At 39.0% G+C, this 5,721-nt stretch overlaps 1 pseudogene; it reads left to right on the top strand.

Annotated features, from left to right (window-relative positions):
• The first annotated feature begins 1,924 nt into the window (after positions 1–1,924).
• On the top strand, positions 1,925–4,933 carry LOC110713122 (annotated as a pseudogene).
• The last annotated feature ends 788 nt before the right edge of the window (positions 4,934–5,721 follow it).

Below are 5,721 nucleotides of genomic sequence, written 5' to 3'. Positions count from 1 at the left end.
GGTCTACTTAGCGACATACAAGAAGATTGTATCATGGGTTCGAATCCCATTTCCTCCGGCACGACCCAAAATTGACTTGGCTTCGCCAAAAGGCCTCATCTCTATAAGCCCGGCTCGCGAGGCGCCCCTCTCGCAGTAGGTGCTTCTTGCTCGCCTCGCTCTTGTGACATGCTATGTTTCCCGAACAGGTGGTAAATCATCCCCCGAATGATTTGTCGAATTTAATGAACGCAGATGTAGGAAGGCGTCCTGCCCGCTAACCGAACTGCGTAACCAAAGCGATCCCTTGTTGGCGTAAGGTAGGTGTAGGTCCGATTCACCTATGTCAGTTCGAACCAGACGGATCCGTTGCGACCCCAATACCCCTAGTGGATCGACCTACACTCGACTTGATCCTTCTTCACGGAAGGTATGTAGGCAACTCTCCTCACCCGGAACTCAGTCGAGACCGCCTATACAACATCTTATATAACCATCTTACCCGGGATTCCCTTGGTCGGTCTATCGTATCGCTGGCACAGGTTTCAAAGCAGCGAGCCTATACGCGAGGCGCATCCCCTCCCTTTTCAGTTAGCGCACACTACATAAGTCTCTTCTGCGGATTCTATAGCCGGCTCCTCCCTTTCTGGTTTGCATGTCTTTCATTCTTAATTGCCTCCTTTGACTCGTGCATGCTTGCGTTTGGATAGGTCCACGCATGTTGAAGATAGTTGTTATAAAATTGATAGAACCTAAAATGGATGAAACACCAGATAGATGAAGACTAAAAATTGCTAAATCAACAGCTCCTCCAGAATGGCTGGTAATACCACTTAAAGGCGGATAGACCGTCCACCCAGTCCCGCTACCCACTTCTACTAAGACTGAGCTTAATAGGAGCAAGATATGGGGTCTCCCCCCCCCAGCGGGATCAAAAAAGGTTGTATTAAAGTTTCGATCGGTTAATAACATGGTAATTGCCCCCGCCAGTACCGGAAGTGATAATAAAAGTAGGAATGCAGATAGGAATGAGTGTTCGATATAGGGGATAGGATCTATCTGGTCTTTTTCTTTCTTTTTTCTGCATGGCATAGCTAGGACCCTTCAAATCATGTTTGAGCCTATGTTCAAACCAAACCCACTCCCTACTATTCTGTTTAGTAATTCAGGTGCTTCTGTTGCGTATAATGTAAATCCCGTAGCGGATCAATTCCAACGAGCCTTTCAAACTAGTACTTTTTGTAATCGACTCTATAGCTTCTTCAATAAACGCTGGTTCTTCGACACATGAAACTTAAGAAGGGGAGGGCTTTTCCAGCTAGAAAAAAAGCAACCAACAAAGCCAGACAGCAAGATCAATCAGGGGTTACTTGAGGGTTACTCGGTCAAGGGTTAGTCGAGTTATTCGTCAGGGATTACTTGAGTTACTTTGTTAGAGATTACTTGAGGGGTTACTTAAGGGTTACTCAGTTAGGGGTTACTTGAGGGTTACTCGGTCAGGGGTTACTTAAGGGATTACTCAGTTTGGGACTCTAGGGTTGGGGTTACTTAGTCAGGGGGTTACTCGAGTTACTTGGTTAGGGGCTACTTGAGGGGTTACTCGAGTTACTCAGTTAGGGGTTCGATTAGGGGTTATTTGGTCAGGAGTAACTTGAGTAACCCCTGACCGAGTAACTTAAGTACCCATGTCACACTGTGTGGCCATCCACACAGAAAAATCCCCTTATTATTATTATTATTATTTTTTTGACAAAAAATTATTATTATTATTATTATTATTATTTGGCTTAGGGGGTTTAATTTGATGTCAACTACTTTTGTTCGCCTAAAGTTACATATAATTCTATCATTAGTTACAACCCGTGCATTAACATGGATACATACTAGTAAAAAAAACGGAGGGAGTAGTTAGTGACATTCGGTGAAAAAAAAAAAAAAAAAAAAAGGGTAAAAAACAGGGGCCATCTCACTGCTCACTCTAGTCTGTACTCTGTCCACTTTCAATGTCAGTGTCAGTCACAGGTGAATTGCCTATTTGCTATGCCATTACACACAGAAATTAAAGATTGAAGAGTCACAGATCTAAAACTTTCTTCATAAATTAATAATCTTCAACTTTTTTTTCTTCTTCCTTGGATTCTCCTCATTAACTACCCACCAATACTTTCGAGCTTTCTCTCTCCTTCCTTTAATGGCGTCTTCAAGAGAAGTTTCAATCATGATTAAACAAGGCTTTATTTCAGACCCATCAATTTCTCTTTCCTGCATTACTAATAAATCCAAAAATTCCCCTTCTTCCCCTTCTAAAACCCTTTCTCTCTCTCCTCCCCCTGCATTTTCCCGACCTACCCTTTTCGAAATGATGTCGGAAGAACAGCTCCGAGAATCCAAACAATCAAGCGACAATCATCGCAGAAAATTGCGCGACAAATTAGCCAGGGTTTTGTCGAAAAACCCTAATTTTGCGGATAGCAATAATTGTAGTAGTAATAATTTGGGGGTTTTGGAGATGGGGATGTAACGCTTACTGTAAGCGGAAGAGATGGTTTCAAGATTTCAATGGATGTTCATAGAAAAGTTTTGGCAGAAAAAAGTAGGTTTTTTGCTGAGAAATTGAGAGATGGAGGTATTACTCATTCTGTTGAGATTTGTGATTGTGATGATGTTGAAATTTATGTTGAAACACTTGTTTTGATGTATTCTGATGATTTGAAGAAGAAATTGATGGGTGAAGATGTTTCCAGAATCTTGAGCTTGCTTAAGGTCTATCTTCTTCTCATCTTTCCCTTTCGATAATTTTTTATTTTATTTTTTATTTTATTTATTATTATTATTAATTTTTTTTTGGTTTATCTAATTGTTGTTTTATCCTAAATTGGGGGAAATTTGTTTGTCAATTTGTTTGGTCAGGCTAGTATTTGTAATCCTATGATTTACTCATATAATTATGTACTTCGTATAATGTATCTTTGGTCTGTATAAGTACCTTCATTAAAGCTCTTTATCCCCCTAATGGCCCTAATACCTTGGATTTTAATCTTGGATACATTCAGTTAAGGCAAAAATGAAAGATATTCGAAAATTGGAGCTTGTTACATACTGCTAGTTTAATCTGGAGTAATTGCATCTGAGTCCGTGCAAAACAAATTTGGAATGCTGATAAATAATTTTGGAAGGAAGGCCATACTTTTTTTTGGTCATGTTTTTATATCTGGCAAAGGTTGACGCCTATGTTAAAATTAAGGATAATCTGATTTATTTTCTGAGAGAAAGAGTTAGAGCTGCACTATTACTTACAAGGAGAATTTTATATGTACATTGGCTTTCCTGAGGGTACAAACACTGTAAAGGCCAATGACAGTCCAAGACTTCAACAATAACTATCAAATACAACTAGAAGAATTGATCAAAGAACTATTACATTGGTTTGGTTGTACCGAGATCATTTCTGAATCCTGATTCTTCTCAAAGTTGTGTCTATGAAATTCATATTCTATATTTTTTTCAGTGGGAATCAAAAAGCAAACATCTTTGAAACTATGGCTACTTCTTTCCGAATTCTGATTCTCTCAAAGTTGTGGTTATGGACTTCATTTTGTATATTTGTTTCAGTGGGAATCAAAAAGCAAACATCTTTGAAACTATGGCTACTTCTTTAAACTCGTAGTTGTTGTTATGCCCTAGTTAATAAGTTGGGATGTTGACCTATTTTTCAGGTATCTGCAGCCATTTTATTTGAAGCTGGGATTTTGTCATGCTTAGATTATTTGGAGGCTGTTCCATGGTCTGAAGACGAAGAGGAGAAAATAATTTCATGTCTTAATCAGCTTCACATTCAAGACTCAGTGAGTGAAGATGTGCTGCAGAGAGTATCAACTGAGCCATCCAAATTTGTAAAAGCTGATGACATGTTTATGAAAATGCTTACTGGTGTCCTTCAGGCAAAGGATGACAAAGCTCGTAGAGAAATGAAGTCTCTTATTTCTCGGTTGCTTAAGGAAGTTGCTGTAGATTACAGCAACTATGGTCCCAAAATTGATGTTTCCAGAGATACCCTCTATAGTCTTTACCATAGGTGTCTCAGTGCTCTTATCCTTTGCTTGTCTGAAGCTACATGCATGGATGAAAGTAGGCAGGACCGGGGGGCTATAATGGCTGAGATAGCCCGTGAAGCAGACAATATGCAGTGGATTGTTGAAATCCTAATCGAGAAGAAGATGGGGGATGAGTTTGTAAAATTGTGGGCAGATCAAAAGGAACTTGCTACACTCCATTCAAAGATCCCGACTATGTACAGGCATGAAATTAGTAGAGTTACAGCACAGCTATGTATTGCCATTGGAAGGGGGCATATTTTGGTGCCTAAGGAGACACGTTATTCTCTTCTTTCCACTTGGTTAGAACCTCTATATGAGGACTTTGGATGGATGAAGAGAGCTAGTAGGTTTGTTGACAAGAAAGTTGTTGAAGATGGTCTTAGCCAAACTATTCTTACTCTGCCTATATCACAGCAGCAGAGCATATTGATGAATTGGTTTGATAGATTTCTTACCAAAGGAGACGATTGTCCCAATATTCAAAAGGCATTCGAGATTTGGTGGAGAAGGGCTTTTATCAGGCAGTATGCACCAGATGAAGATCAGCACATGCAGATTACCGTGTGCAATTATGCTGAGTAATTTTGCCCAATTCACCTAGAACAGGATTGAATATACTAGGTAATTTTGCTTGCTCATTGATGGCTTTTTCAAAAAAGTACTACCCTTTACATTGTGTGTTAATATTTTTGCACTGTCATGTGTTGCATTTAAGACATGAGACAGATATGTTGTTTCAGATTAGCTCATCAAGAGTTGTTGAAGCTCAGTAAGGTTGTACATTGTATATAGTTTCATCATATGACTTTTCTATCTATATATTTATTACTCGAGTAAACTTGCTGTTGCATGGAAAATTAGAAGGCTGCTTTTGAGAGCTGTGCTTGATTTTTAGTTCTCAGGATTAATTGTGGGCTTGTGGCTAATCAGCTGTAACAGTGTAATATCTACCCATCTCTGAAGGTTTTGATTGCCAATACGTGTGTGCAACACTTAAAAGACGTCATGAGAGACAGGACCATAGACCTTAGAAATCCAGACTGGGACCTCTGAATAAGGTCTGGTACGTAGGAATGGACTATGAACATTGGCAGTTCCAGAAAATGAAGATTGATTTTTTGCTACAGAATCTGTATTTATTTATTAATTTATTAAGGCAGAAACTTCAGTACGCTGCTCAGGTTCTGTTCATGCTAAACAATAGTTCTGGTGTGCAATCGACCAGTGATCACTACATACAAGCAAAGGCCAAGGCTTGGACAATCTAACTTGCTTCAGCAAGGTAGCAAAGCCATAATTTCAGTCTGAGAGTATTATATGGGTTGTTCAGTTTATTTTGGTTAAGAGATTTATAGACCAATCACTTCTGGGAATTCCTACATAAAGGAATATGTTATGTAAACATCCCATGCACTTTTGTAAAAATAATGATTTTTTTTTTTTTTTTTTTAATTAAAAAAGATTAAGAAAACGAAATGAAAACAAACATTACGAATGGAGCAATGACAGTCTATTGACGGGGTTAACTGAAGCTTCAGTCAATGAACTCCAACTTCAGTCAATCAACTCCAAAAGCAAACAAGACAAGGAAGAGAAGCAGTCAGATTCAGCAAAGCTTGTAACAAGAGTTTTTGAAGCTTGAATC

This window comes from Chenopodium quinoa, unplaced genomic scaffold, assembly GCF_001683475.1.
Source record: "Chenopodium quinoa cultivar QQ74 unplaced genomic scaffold, ASM168347v1, whole genome shotgun sequence".
NCBI lineage: Eukaryota > Viridiplantae > Streptophyta > Magnoliopsida > Caryophyllales > Amaranthaceae > Chenopodium > Chenopodium quinoa.
The sequence above is the reverse complement of the archived record's forward strand: the minus strand, read 5'-3'. Positions and strand labels throughout refer to the sequence as shown.